At 45.3% G+C, this 14,683-nt stretch overlaps 1 protein-coding gene across 6 annotated transcripts in view; it reads left to right on the top strand.

The window, feature by feature from the left end:
* The first annotated feature begins 377 nt into the window (after positions 1 to 377).
* Positions 378 to 14,683, top strand: part of Traf3 (TNF receptor associated factor 3) — a 107,518-nt gene continuing 93,212 nt past the window's right edge. For 2 of the 6 annotated variants that reach the window (XM_040742446.1, XM_040742447.1), the window contains exons 1-2: positions 378 to 544; positions 944 to 1,053. The gene's annotated coding sequence lies outside the window, so the exon portion shown is untranslated. Of the gene's footprint in view, positions 545 to 943; positions 1,054 to 1,120; positions 1,142 to 14,683 lie in introns of those variants that run through there. The other 4 variants (XM_040742439.1, XM_040742440.1, XM_040742441.1 and 1 more) reach the window with 3 other exon arrangements.

Here is a 14,683-nt window from a genome sequence, read left to right as displayed (position 1 = left end):
CGGCTGGCTTTTTGACCCGGAAAGACCGGGACGCGGGCGGGGCGCGAGGGCGCAGGCGCGCGCGCGCGCGCGCGCGAAGGGGGCCCGAGGCCCAGGAGGGCCTGGGGCGCGCGCCGCCGTTGCTAAGGCCGGCGGCGAGCGCGGGGCCGAGGGTCCCTAGCAACGGGCGCGGGCGCGCGCCAGCCGTGCGAGGGGCGGGGGCGGGGGCGGGGGCGGGGGCGGGGGGAGGAGAGGGAGAGGCGCGCGCGGGCGGCGGGGGCGGGCGCGCCGGGGCGCGCGCCGGCGGCCCGCGGGGATTTCCAGCGCGCGAGAGGAAGTGCCAGCGCGAGGGTGCGTGAGGCGGCGCGGCCGGCGGCCGCCGCGTGCGCGAGCCGGGTTGCAGCCCAGCAGGGACTTTCCAGCCGGCGGCGGCGGCGGCGGCGGCGGCGGCCGCCGGCCCTTCCCCGCCCCCCCGACATGGGGCTGCCCGGGGAGCTGGACGCTGCAGACGGCGGCGGAGGATGCGCGCGGCGCCCCTGAGCCGGCCGAGCGGGCGGGCCGCGGGGTAAGGTCGGCGGGCCGGGCCGGGACGGCGGGGGCGGCGGGCGGTTCCATCCCGGCGGCGGCCCCGGGGGCCCGGCGGGTCCTGCGCGGCCAGGCCCGGCCGCCTCACCGTCTGCGGTGCGGCCCGCCCGCCGCCCCAACTTTGGAAACTTTGTGTGTGGGGCCGGCTGCGGGCCCCAGGCGCCGGCGCTTCGGGCAGACGGGGCAGCCAGGCCTCGCGCCCTAGGTGCCCGCCCCGAGGGGTGCTGAGCCGTCTGCATCTCAGAGGCCCCGGGGCTTTGGCGCGGTTACGGAACGGCCGAGTCAGGGTGCCCGCATAGACGAGCGTGCTTGCCCTGACGGGTGGAGGTGGGTTTTTGAGCCATTATTTAAAAGTTTATACTGAGTCATTGCTCTGCAGATGAATGACTGATTCACAGTCGGAGAGCTGCAGAGAGGCTGGAAGGCAGGAGGTTCTGGGATCCAGCCGGGGCCGAATGCACACCCTTCCACCTTCGATTAACACCAAAGGTCAGCGTGGGCTCCCCACGGGCGAGTCGTTAAAACGATCCCTGCCGCGGGGCTTGGCGGGTCCTGGAGGCGCCGGGCTATGGCTCACGTACGTTTCGCCACGTTTCCACACTGTCATCACCCCCCGGTTGGGGGGACGCGGGTTTCAGGATTAGATCTTTAGAGAGAATTCTGCGTGGAAAATTCTTTACCTTTAATTCGAAACGGCAACAAAATGCAAATGGGTGAAGTGCTGTGGACGTGCTCTGAAATCTAAGCGCTCGGACGAATGATCGGTTGAAGGAACTGAGTTCTATTTTCATGGCTTTTTGCACTGAGCTTTGACTCAGTTTTGAGAATGAAATCGAAGGGTTTGTGTGTGTGTGTGTGTGTGTGTGTGTGTGTGTGAGAGAGAGAGAGAGAGAGAGAGAGAGATCTTACAGGATATATCTAGTGTTGTATTGGCGTCATAATTTACATTCACAGCATACAACTGAAGAGGAGCCGTAATTTTTTTATAGCATTTTTTTTTGTGACTAGATGCACAAGTGAAATCTTTGGATATGCTGTTTTGTGTTGTCTGTAAAATGCTTATGTGTAGAAATGTCCAGGTGGACCCTCAGTTGGGCTTTAAAATCTTACGGTGCTTTTCAGGTCTTGGAGAAAGGCCTGTTGAAAATACTGCATCATTGTAGGGTGTCTGGTAAAATAGTGTACAGCTGTCCTTTATTTAGAGGAGAGGAAATGTTTCCCTTTCGCCATATTGTGACAGCTTAAATATTAAGAATGAGTCTGAAGGTGAAAACTCCCCGGCTAGAGCAAACTGAGCCCTTTAAGTGTGAAAACTGGGGAATTTATCACAGGAGTCAGAAATCCATGAGAGTGGGAGCTAGGGCTGGACATCCAGATGGACCTGGGCTCCAGCCTCACTGGCTCAGATCAGATCTCCACAGACAAGGTTTGAGATGTCAGGTGTCTCTCCCAGACACCTCTGTTCCAGCTGTCACATTGCAGAAGCCAGGGAAGCAGAGAGCTGGCCAGGGAGAATCCCAGCATCTTTAAAACAAGACATCCATGTGAATTTTTCTGTGAGGGAAAAGAAGATCAATTATTTGTCTTGGAGGCTGTCCATTCTTTTTGGAATTAATAAGATGGCCTCGGCGAGAAGGCTTGCAGAGACATTCCGTCGGAAAGAGGCTGCTACTCTTGCTGGTTTCCTGAAGAAAGCCCTTCATTTAACTGGGTGTTTCTTGTCCCTGTGTTTGGGATTTTTTTTTCTAAATACTTTTGCTAGAATCCCTTGGAAATTATCAGTGTGTCAATCAAGAAGGACTTTCTGGGGTATTGTCAGGATAGATATGCTAATGAGCCAAAGGAGGAGCATGATTTATCATTCCCTTAAAATTCTTTTTTGTAATGCTGAAACTGTACCTCGGGAGAGATGAAACTGTCACTGTGGTGTTGCAAACCTGAGCTAGCCGAAACACTGAAGGAAATTGCATTAAATTTGCCCATCTTTGTTTTCTCATCTTGTGTAGTAAGACTCTCCAAACAGCAAATGAGCTAACCTATGAAGTATTACACAATAGCTCAATTTCTTCTCAGTGGTCAATTTCAGAATTATTAACAGAGAAGTCTTATGACCCAAGGCCTTAGCGTGATTTGTGGAATCAGAGCCCCTATATGCATTTTTGCAGAAGAAAAATAAGTGGTTTTTTTTTTTGATGTTGTGTATGTATATACTCATCACATTCCAGAAAGGGAGGGAAGCAGAGGAGAGAGCTAAAGTGAGGGAGGAGATGAGGCCAGAGGATTTGGAAGGTGACCAGAGAGCGGCAGCCGAGGCCTGAGTATGCCATGGTGCTTAGGCTTAGAGCCAGAGTGAGGGAGGCCCAGAGGCCTGCAGGCAGGAAGGCAGTAGAGAGATAGCTGGGGATTGGTGTGGTCCCAGAGGAGCTAGCAGAAAGAAGAAAATTTAATTTTGAAAATAAAAGTAGACAGGGAAAACATTAAATTATTTGTATAATTTCTGTGATTCTTTTTTTTTCGAGACAGGGTTTCTTTGTACTGTTTTGGAGCCCATCCTGGAACTCGTTCTGTAGACCAGGAAGGTTCGAACTCACAGAGATCCGCCTGTCTCTGCTTCCCGAGTGCTGGGATTAAAGGCGTGCGCCACCAACGCCTGGCAATTTCTGTGATTCTTAATAAACATGTAAAATGCCTTTTCATTTTGGAAAGCCCTTATTGTTTTGCATATTCCAGGAAAGAACTGGGATGAGAGAGGCCAGTCTAGGAAGAAGAAGGTGAGGTTCTATCAGACACAGAGCCTTTGTTTGGTGAAACTTGTTGGTGCTGACAGACTGGGGTCAGTTGGCAGGTGACTGTTGGCTTCTGGCCCCTCAAGGAGTCAGATTTGCATTCACACTGCATTCAGACAAGCATATTATTAACCGGAACTTGGGAGTCTTTTGCTCATTTAATTAACATTCAATTAATGTACCCAGAGTTCCCATAATAATCTAGTCACTATGCTAGGATGAGAGAGACAGAGCACCTGCTTTTTTAGGGCCATGATCTGTAGGAATCTGGGGCAGAATCCACCTAAGATTTGACTGTTACACCAAGTCAGAGCTTTCCAAAAGAAGAGTGAAGAAAATCCAAGTCACCATATCCCCCTCAAAAGAGGAAAACAAGGAAAGTCCACATATGTAGGAGGAAATGAATTAATTGGTGGGTTGTATAGAAGTCTGCAAGTATGGGGTGGGATTGTGTTACTGTAAGAGAAAAGCTGGTTGCCTGGACTAGTCAGGAAGGCATCTGGTGCCCAGTGTACCACAGTATTAGGAAGTCCGGTCCCACTTGTAGGGCCCCAGAGTGGCGGCAAGAGGGTCTTCCCTTTCCCTTCTGTGCAGGATGAGACCTGTTAGCATGCTCCCTGGTGCTCCCTGCTGGTACATGTGGTGTTGGTAGCTCTGCTAGTCAGTTTGTTGCCTGTGCTGCCCCCGCCCCCATTTCAGGCTTTTGGGATTTGGAGCTAAGTAGTCTGGGTGTCCCTGACCAAAGAGCATGGTTTATTGAAGGGGATAGAGCAGTGGCACCAGTTTCCGTAGCATGTTGCTGTGCCCACAGTTTCTCTTTGTAGGTCATAATGCTTCAACCCTTTAATACAATACAGTTCCTCTCATGGTGATGATCCTCAACCGTAAAATTATTTTGTTGCTACTTCATAACTGTAATTTTGCTACTCACTATTAGGAATTGTAATGTAAATATATGATATGTGACCCACATGTTGAGAATCACTATTGTAGGTAGAAAATTTCAAAAGGCCGTGGAGGTGGGGAAGACAGAACACACTTCTCCTAAACCCACCACTCTGCTTCTTACTGATGGACTTGAGACATTTTAATTCTCAAGAAATGAAATACTGAGCCGGGTGTTGGTGGCGCACGCCTTTAATCCCAGCACTCGGGAGGCAGAGGCAGGCAGATCTCTGTGAGTTCGAGGCCAGGCTGGACCGACAGCCTCCAAAACAATACAGAGAAACCCTGTCTCGTAAAACCAAAAAAAAAAAAAAAAAAAAAAAAAAAAAGAAATACTGGACCCTGTAAATTTTATTTATTTGTTATTATTGTATGTGTATAATGTGTGTGTGTGGTAAGGGGGTGAGTGACACTACGGGCATGTAGTGGTCAGAGGACAACTTTGTGGAGTCCTTCATATTCACAAGGGGTCTGTTGATTGAGTTCAGGGGGCCACAGCTACATCTTTACCCACTGAGCTGTCTCACTGTTCCCAGTGTTTCATTTCACGGTTTCATTTTTAAAAGATTTGTCTCATGTTGATGTTAAACCACTTGAAAATTAACTAGAAGGCTGGTAAGATGGCTCAGCAGTAAACCTGATGACCTGAGTTTGATCCCTGGAACTCAAGAGAGAACTGACTTTCTGGGATTGCCCTCAGATCTCCACACCCTCATAAAAAGTGTAAAGTATTAAAAAAAAAGGCTATTTGGTAACTTCTCATGAGGCCATTTTACTAAAAAAGAGATCAAGGACTGCCGTTCCGATTTCCCAATTTCCTCTCCAATTCAAACACTGATTATACATCCAGGCCATTAATGAGAAGCTTGACATCTTTTAAATGGCTAGAAAGGCTAGATTGAATAATCAAGTGGAATGACGTGACCTTTTGGACAGTAGTAATCAGGATTCTAGTGATGCACTACATCTCTAGGAGTTGTGATGTTTTTGTTTATTTTTGAGACAGATTCTCCCTATGTTGCCCAGGCTGCCCTTGAACTTGGAATCCTCTTGCCTCAGCCTCACTAGTGCTGAGTGAGCCACCATGCCTGATGAATCATAATACTTTTGTTTATTTGTTTGTTTTTCGAGACAGGGTTTCTCTGTATTGCTTTGGAGGATGTTCTGGAACTGGCTCTGGAGACCAGGCTGGCCTCGAACTCAGAGATCCGCCGCCTGCCTCTGCCTCCCGAGTGCTGGGGTTAAAGGCGTGCGCCGTTGCCACCACCGCCCGGCTTGAATCATAATACTTTTGATGAGGTTTTCCCAGGCTAACTTTTACTCTGGAAGGCTAATGTCCGTTTGGAGGCCTGCATGCACAGGAGGTAGTTATAACTCGGTACTTGTGACGCCTCTCCTTCCACCAAGGGCCAGGCACATGGTAAGTGCTTGGTGAATGTCTGTGTTCAGATTCTGCAAGGTAGGAAGAGAAGGACGTGACTGATAACCACAGTGTTTCACTGGGTTCCAAGTCTGTGTTGTAGTTGGGCAACCCTAGTGCCTCCCATGATCATTTTCCTGAATGCCACTACCTTGTCCTGCTGTTCTGGAGTTACACAGTGGGAAACTACTACTCATTGTTTTTTGAAACAGGGGCTTTTTATATGTAGCCATGGCTATCCTGGAACTTGCCGAGTAGACCAGGCTGGCCTCAGATTCACAAGAGATCCATCTGTCTCTGTGTCTGCCTCCAGAGTACAGGGATTAAAGGTGTGCCACCAAGCTTGACAGGGAAACTTGTTTGATACAAACTTGTAGCTTTATTGGGAGAACAGTGAAACCTTGGGAGCTCTTTGCCCACTGGTGCTCAGAAGTCCTGACTTTACACTGGAGAGTAAGTCCTCTACTTTTGGTCTAATGCACTCTGCTGCAGCTTTACCATAGGGTAAATTAGTGTATAGGGTTCAGAGGGCTTTTCTCTAGGACTTTACCTCCTGTAGCAATGGGGCAAGCGCATGAAATTCTATCTTAATGTAAATTAGACACTATACTTTTCTCCTAATCTTTTAGTAGAATTGAATCTCCAAAAGATGCATTGTGTTTATACATGGCTCTCTTTGGAGTCGCCACGATCTACCATACATTGAAAATACTGTCTTCCACGTGTTTTTTTTTGTTTGTTTGTTTGTTTGTTTGTTTTTGAGACAGGGTTTCTGTCTGTAACAGCTCTGGCTGTCCTGGAATGCACTTTGTAGACCAGGCTGGCCTCGAACTCACAGAGATCCACCTGTCTTTGCTTCCTGAGTGCTGGCTGGGATTAAAGGCGTGTGCCACCCCCCCATAGGTATTTTGAAGAAGGGATTTTTCAGTCTGTATTTAATCAAACTACATTTCTTCTTCTTCTTCTTCTCCTCCTCCTCCTCCCTCTCCCCCTCCCCCTCCTCCTCCTTCTTCGAGTTGGTTCTGACCTGATAGAGTCCCATGCCGTGGCCAAGCTAGAAGAACACTTTGGTGATACCATGACATGGTAGGTGCTGTGACAGGTGAGGTGTGGATCACATGCAGTGCAGGATTTCTCTTGGAGTTACTCCAGGAAGACAGCATAAATGAAGAAGAATTGTGGTGAGGAGTGCCACAGAGTTGAAGTCCCATGAATCTGAATTGATTCCATGGTGCCTTCCTGAAAAAAGCAGTAGGAAGAGGAAACTGACCAGTTGTTGCGGCTGAAACTTCGCCCCTTCGAAGGAGAGGAAAGGAAGAGCAGAGGCCTTTTCTAGAGGTCCTCTTTTCACCTGTGGGCCCTTTGGTTCTGATACTCGTCTTCCTATGTAGCTCACTTGGCCTCACACTCGCTGTGTGGCCCAGATTATTTTGGGATTTCCAATCTTCCTGTCTTCACCTCCACCTGCTGGGGTTTCCAGGCGTGTGTCTTGCACCTGGTTACAATGCAGTTGTAGATTTTGTTCAGTTATAGGGTTTTTCTTTTGGTTTTGCTTTGTGGTGTACATTTTGTTTTGTTCCTATATAGTGTTTTTTCAAATACACTGTGGATTGTTGGAACAGTTTTTTCATTCAGACTTTCTGCTGACATTTGCTTGACTGTATTGGCTTTCCCCCTTTCCTAGTCAGTTTTCATTCCTTTTGTGTGTTTTAGGCTAGTTTCTTAGAGCAGCATCAGTGTATTTGTATTCTTTAACAAGCCTACTGGGGACTGGGGTTGTAGCTCAGTGGTAGAGCCTCCCACATTCAGAGCCCTGGGCTTCATCCCAGTAGTAAAAACAATCAGTCAGGGTACTCTCTACCCTTGTGGTTCAGATATTGCATATGTCTTAGAAGTCCCTAACCTGGTTTACTAATGTGTTTTCTTTCCTTTTATCTCTCAATTTACATTTAAACCAGTAGTCTAGTACTAATGATAGTACTTAGTCCTGTGCCTTTACAAGCATTAGCTTGTTAGTGGTGAACAAGTCCCCAAGGCCTGGTCACTCTGTAGAGAGCATCATGGTTATAGCTCAGCACCCATTTATCTCAGATTTAATTATGACTACAGATGGCTCATGGGAATGCAAGTTAAAAGAAAGAAGCTTTCCTCAATTAGCAGGGAAGTGATATTGGCTGCTTCAGAGGATCTGGCTGTTCAGTTAGAACCATTGTGAAGTGTTTGATTGGAACCAGTACAGACCAGAGACTGCTGGGCCAGAGGTGTGGGGCTTGTTTCCTGGCCATGCTCCTACTCCAGGGAGGACTGGGGATCATAGAATACGGCTGGACACCAGGGCTGACCCCAAGTCCCTGGCTTGACAAAAGTTTAATCTTTGCTTTAGACAAAAGTAGGTAACAGTCAGTAGTATGTGAGCAAGGATCTCAGTGAGTCCAGAATTTTCCCTGCCTTTCCCAGGTTTAGGGCAGTTCTGGTGTGTCCTTGACTGATCTCTGAGATTGAGGCGACAACCTTTTTTTTTCTCCCGGAGACAGGGTTTCTGTTGTGCAGCCCTGACTGTCCTGGAACTTGCTCTGTAGGTCAGACAAACTCAAACTCACAGAGATCCATCTCTGCCTTCTGAGTGCTGGGATTAACGGTGTGCTTCACCTCAGTCCGAAGAATAAGAAGATCTTTTAAAAAAAGTGAGACGCATTCATGTATTGAAGGAGTCAGACATCATTTGAATTCTGGTTATTCCTTTAGCTGACAGTCATGTCAAATTATTCATCATCTCTAAACTGATTTTCTCATCAATGGAATGCAGAGCCCTGGCGCTGGGTCCTGGTGACAGCCGTACATTGTGACTGATTTCATATCACCCAACTATATGTTTAAAATGGCTGAGATGGGAAATCTTATGTTGTGTGTTTTACAACAACAGAAAATTAATTGTGAGGTTTAAAAGTGAGAAGTCGTGTGGGGCTGCAGAGGTGGCTCAGCTTAAGAGCATGCACCGCTCTTGCAGAGGCCCAGAGCTTAATTCCCAGCACCTGTGCCAGGTGGCTCACAACTGCCTGCCACCCAGCAGGATCAGGTGCGTCTGTCTCTCAGGGGCATCTTCACCTGTGTGGACACCGCTTACAGAGACATTGTTAGAAAGACGTGGTAAGTAGGCCAGGTGTTGGTGGCGCAGGCCTCTAATCCTATTACTCAGACAGGTGGATCTCTGAGTTTGAAGCCAGCCTGGTCTACAGAGTGAGTTCCAGGACAGGCTTGAAAAACCAAAAAAAAAAAAAAAAGATACGTAATGGAATACGAGAAATTAGCATACCACAGTGATAATTCCTGCTGTTATTATAGCACCACAACAACCCCTGTGAGGCAGAGGCAGGAGAGTTGAGAGATTGTAGCCTGGGCTTCACAATCAGTTGAAACCAGCTTGGGATATTTAAAGACTCATCTCAAGAAAATAAAAGAAGTGATAATTACTCTTTCCCTTTCTGCATGTTTTCAACAAGGTGAAAGGCAGGCTCTCATGGAGTATACCTCATATATTGGGTTGAGGGAGAACATTGTTGGACCTTTTTCTTTCCAGTTTTTTTGAGATAGAGTCTTTCTATGTAGTCAAGGCTGACTTGAGATGTGCAGTTTTCATCCTGAGGTTGAGTGGTCGACTTACAGGCATAAGCTACCATGCCCAGCTACAAAAGTCTTTAGAGCACAAGATCAGATGTCTGGAAACCAAAGTCATGCTGCATTCACATAAAAGGAACATCTATATTTAGATATCCCTGATTAAAAAAAAGAAATTTTTGCATAAGATTGAATTTTGATAAGTTGTATTTATTTATCCCATTATTTATCAGGAATAATGTTTTCTGACTTACTCAGGTCTCTCTTAAAATATTTGAAAGGTCTTCTATAAACTCTCTTAAAATAGCCCATGTTTCTCATAGTCTCTTAGCTTGCATCTTTTCCATTAAGAAAGTTTTTGTGGTTTGTTGTCAACTATTGGTTAAATGAATCCATACATTATAGTTAAACATTTTCTTCCATTGATACAAAATTTACATAGCATGTAATTAACTATTTTAAGGTATGTAGTCCAGTAGTATGTAGTGTACTCAAATGTCATTCAACTGCTGGGTCTTCCTAGTTCAAAACTTGTACCTCATACTCTTGTAATCATAATCACTTCCCTCCCTTTCTCACAAACCCTGATCTAATTTGCTCTCTAATTTCCTTGAATTTGCTTATTCTTAGCATATCACATGAAAGTAATCATGCAATAAATGTAACCAGTTATGGCTGTGTAATGTCTTTGGGTTGTAGTAGGTATTGGTATTTTATTCCTTTAGTGACTCTGAATAATAATCCGTCAGTGTGTGTGTGCGCGTGTGTACTTGAGTATCTGTGTTTGCACTTTTATTTATTCATCTGTCTATGAACGTTTAGTTTTCATCCTCTTTACTGTTAGGAAAAATGTTGCCATAAGTAGTTGTTTAAGTATATATGTGTGTGTCCTCTTTTCTTCTGGATGTATCTCACAGAGCATTGGTAATACTGCACATATGAGTTTTAATTTATTACCACCAGCAGTGTTACAGTTTCTGTACATCTTCACTAAAACTAACTTCTGTTATTCTAGTGTGTGAATTACTGTGTCGTTGTCATTTTGATTTCTTATTTCTGAATGTCTCTCTATGTGCTTGATGTCCATTTGTATATATTTTTTAAATGTCTAAGCCCTTTGTCTGCTATAATTGGTCTGATTTTTTTATTGTTGAGTTGTAAGAGCTCTTTATATATTGTGGACATGAAACGCTTTAGATACATAGTTTGCAACTATTTTCTCCCATTTAGTAGAAAGCTTTATAGTTGATAGTATCCTTTGCACAAAATTTTAATTGGGGTTCATTTTTTTTCTTTCTTTTGTTACTTGTGCTTTTGGTGTTAAGTCTAAAAACCCACTGCTAAACTATCAAGATTTACCACTTTGTTTTCTAAGAGTTTTATAGGTTTAGTTTAGATCTTTGACCCATTTTGGGTTCTTTTTGTATATGGATCAAGGTAGGAATTCTCACTTCGTTTTTTGGGGGAGGGTGGGTGGTTGTCTAGCACCACTGTTTTCCCCATCAAAAGTTTAAGATAATAGTGGTTGTAGATCCTTACACTTATTTCTGGACTCTTGGTTCTGCTCTCCTGATCTGTATGCCTATGGTAATGTCAGCACCTCACTATTTTGATTGTTGTAGCTTTGTAGTAAATATTGAAGTAGTAAGCTTTGAAAATGAGAGTGTTCTAACTTTTTCATTCCACCATTGCATTGACGGTTTCGAGTCCCTTGATGTTTCACGTGAATTGTGAGGGTTGCTCTTCTGTTTCTGTAATAATGGTTACTGGGATTCTGATAGGGATTGCACTGAATCAGATTGCTTTGAAGTTGCCATCTTAGTACTGCCTTCCACTCCATGGAGCTGGGTGTTTTCCTCAGGTCCCCTCCTTTTTCCCTCTTTCTGCTCCCATCCTTCACACCGCTAGGGAGTAACTAAGGTCCTTATGAGTGCTGGACAAATAAATACTCTACTACTGAGCCACACTCCCAGCCTTCTTTCATTTATTTTTCATCAGTACCTTGTACTTTCTGTGTATAAACATTCAGTTCCTCGAGTATTTTAATTACTTAATATTTTGTTCTTTGTGGGTTCTACTGTAAATAGAATTATTTTCTTTATTTCCATTTTGGGTTGCTGCTAGTAATGTATAAAAGCACAATTTGTTTCTTTCTTTTGTTTTGATGTGCTACAGCTGTGCTGAATTGATGTGTTGCCTGTAGCACATATTTTGTGGGTTTTTTTTATGTGTATGGAAATTGTGTTTGTATGTGTATCTGTGCACTGTGTACATGCCTGTTGCTTACAGAGGCCAGAAGAGGGCATCAGATTCCCTGGAACTGGAATTACAGATGATTGTTACAGATGGGTTCTGTGCATTGAACCCAGATCTTCTGGAAGAGCAACCGGTGCTCTTAACCTCTGAGCCGTCTCTCTAGGCCCCTGTAGGATATTTTTCAGTCATTTTGTATGCAAATAGAGATACTTTACATTTACTTTCCATCCTGATGCTTTTATGCTTTTCTCACCTAATCATTCCATTTTCAGTATCCAGGGTAGGGATGAGGACATAGAGGAGGTAGGCATCCTTGTGTTGCTCCCGACCTCACAGTCCCTCACTGAGTCAGTGCTTGGCCTGCGTAGGGTCCTAGGTTGGATTCCCAGCTTGGGGTAGAGGTTAGTGCAAATCTTAAAGACTCTTTGATAAAGCAAGGGAGTTTTTGTTCCCATCTTTCCTAGTTTGCTGGTTTTGTTTGTTTTTGAGACAGTGTCTCTTTTTGTAGGCTTGGTTGTCCTGGAGCTTGCTTTGTAGTCCCAGCTGGCCTTGAACTCACAGAGATCCTTCTGCATGCTGGGATCAGAGGTGTTCACCACCACCACCCAGGGCTGCTGAATTTTGTTAAGTCCTTTTGTAGTTTGAGAATGAGCATGTGTTGTGGGAATTCTTTCCGCCAATAGCTTTGGGGTACTGGCCTTAGGGTGTGGCCTGGGGTGCTCTGTGAGGACTGAAAAGTTGGAGGAGGAAGAGTGCTCTCACTTGCTCAGGCTCCTGCTTGGCGTGGTGGACAGCAAGCGGCAGAGAGGCGGGGCAGGGTCAGTGCAGCTGGGGCAGTAGTGGCTTCTGCTTTGTTCTGTATGCATGAGTTTTGTCTTTACATTGTACCCCCGAATAAATCAGTTTATACCTCTGTGCATGTATTTTTTCTTTGTCCTATTAGCATACTGTTATAGTGATTTTTTTTGTGTGTGTATAGATAAGCCTGTGCATATTTGTATGTGTGTGTATAAGCCTGTGTGTGTGTGTGTGTGTGCTTGTGTATTTACAAGTTTGTATCCATGTTTGTGTAGGCACATGAGACACAAGATCACCTTAGGTGTTATTTCTCAGGAGCAGTCTGCCTTCTTTTTTGACAAAGATCTCTCACTGGAACTTGAGTTTTGCCAGTTAGACTAGGCTGGCTGGTTACCAAGTCACTTGCCTGTGCACCTGCCTTATGTGTGGTGGGATCAAACTCAGGTACTCCTGCTTGCATGGCAAGCACTTTTACTGAGTTGTTGTTCTTCTAGTTCTGGTGATTGTTGCTATTGAATCATCCTTGCACTTGAGGCAAATCCTGATTTGTTGTGTATGCCATTTTTTTTAAACATTTATTATTTATACAGCATATATCTGCATGTATACTGCAGGCCAGAAGAGGGCACCAAATCTCATTACAGATGGTTGTGAGACACCTTGTGGTTGCTGGGAATTGAACTCAGGACCTCTGGAAGAGCAAGCAGTGCTCTTGTCCTCTGAGCCGTCTCTCCAGCCTACAATTCTTTTAATAGTTATTGGATGATGTGCCACAGTTCTGCTGAGGACATTTGTGCTCATGTCAGAAGGAAGAGGGGTTTGTAATTTTGTTTTCTTCTGATATCTTTTGCTTTGTTATCAAGGTTCCAGAAGGTATAGCCTGTTTATATAGAATTTTGTTACCTGGTCTCCCCAACCTCCAATTATATAGATAATTCTAGGAGGGTTCAAAGCGGACATGGTGGTGAAGATACCACATAGCTTCTAATTTCCCATACTTCCCAACCCATGACTATAGTATTGGGTCTAAGGCCAGGAGTTTTTCCTAATGGCTGATAGTACCTCCACCATCCTATGTCTACCAATAGAAAATCAGGAAGGGAACTCTGCCCTTGATGCCTTGAGAAAAGAAAAGTGTTCTTCATTTGGGTCTTCTGTCCAGGCAGCAGTGATTGAGTGACTCACTGGGATCTGTCTGGTGGCTGATCTGGTCTTAAGGATTCAGTAGTTGTGCTCCCGTGCCTGGGTGTTTGGAAGGTCTAGATCAGTGTCCTCCTTTCTCTTTGTGGTCTCAGGTCTGCTGCTGTTGTTGAGTGTGGCTGCTCAGAACTAGACAGTGAGCTTTCTAGAGCTGCTTTCTTAAGCCTGAGTTTGGAAATCAGTGTAGTGTTAGTCCTGCCTCAGAGCCCTTCCAGACTTAAAGGGTGGGATGTAGATGGAGTGTTCTTAATGAGAAGAGTGTAAAGGATTTGTGACCCCCACCACTGTATGTCTGATGCTTAGGTAGCAAGGTGCTCCATCATCGCTGTCAGATACTCCTTTGAATGGGATCAGTGCTTTGAGTGGAGAATGCACAAGTAAACCCTGGAATGTCTCCTTACAATGGCAACTGTGTATCATGCACATATCAGGAGACCTAAGGCTGACCTTGCAGGTGTAATCCCTCCTTTTTTCACTTCAAGCGGAGGGATCTTAGGGTGAACCCGTAAGGTGGGCTCAGCGTTGGCCTTTGGTCTTTCATTTGTGATCAGTGATTTGGGTGTAGCTTTGGATTCATGATCCTTTCTTTCCTATGAGTTGATTTAACCAGCTCAGTCGATACTTGTGCTGGAAATTAAGTGTTCCTCTCTGTTATTTTTAGTTTTTCAAGTCAGATTTCTCTGCGTAGTCTTGCCTGTGCTGGAACTCATTTTGTAGACCAGGCTGGTATACAGACTCAGAGATCTGCCTGCCTTTGTCTTCCAAATGCTGGGATTAAAGACATGTGCCACAGTACATATTTCTGTTCATTCATTAGCTTCATTGAGAAATAATAGTAAGCCTGCATATCATAAATTTCCTTTTCTTGTAGATCATTTTAGCAAATTCCTTAGAGACTTGTTAGAATATATAAAAGGATGGGATCAGTTAGTGTGGACAGAGGTATGTGCATCAGCTCTAATATGGACGTTTCATTTTCTGTGGCTCTTGCCTTGCAGTCTATTTCAGCTGATGGCTGCAACACTATCTGAGCAAGCTCAGATGGTGATGTCACAGGGGAATGAGGGAGTAGAGTTAAATAATGAAACCAGAAGGATGT

The sequence above is a fragment of the Mesocricetus auratus genome, unplaced genomic scaffold (assembly GCF_017639785.1).
Source record: "Mesocricetus auratus isolate SY011 unplaced genomic scaffold, BCM_Maur_2.0 Super-Scaffold_15014, whole genome shotgun sequence".
Lineage (NCBI taxonomy): Eukaryota > Metazoa > Chordata > Mammalia > Rodentia > Cricetidae > Mesocricetus > Mesocricetus auratus.
Note: the sequence above shows the minus strand (reverse complement) of the source record. Positions and strands in the feature narration are given on the sequence as shown.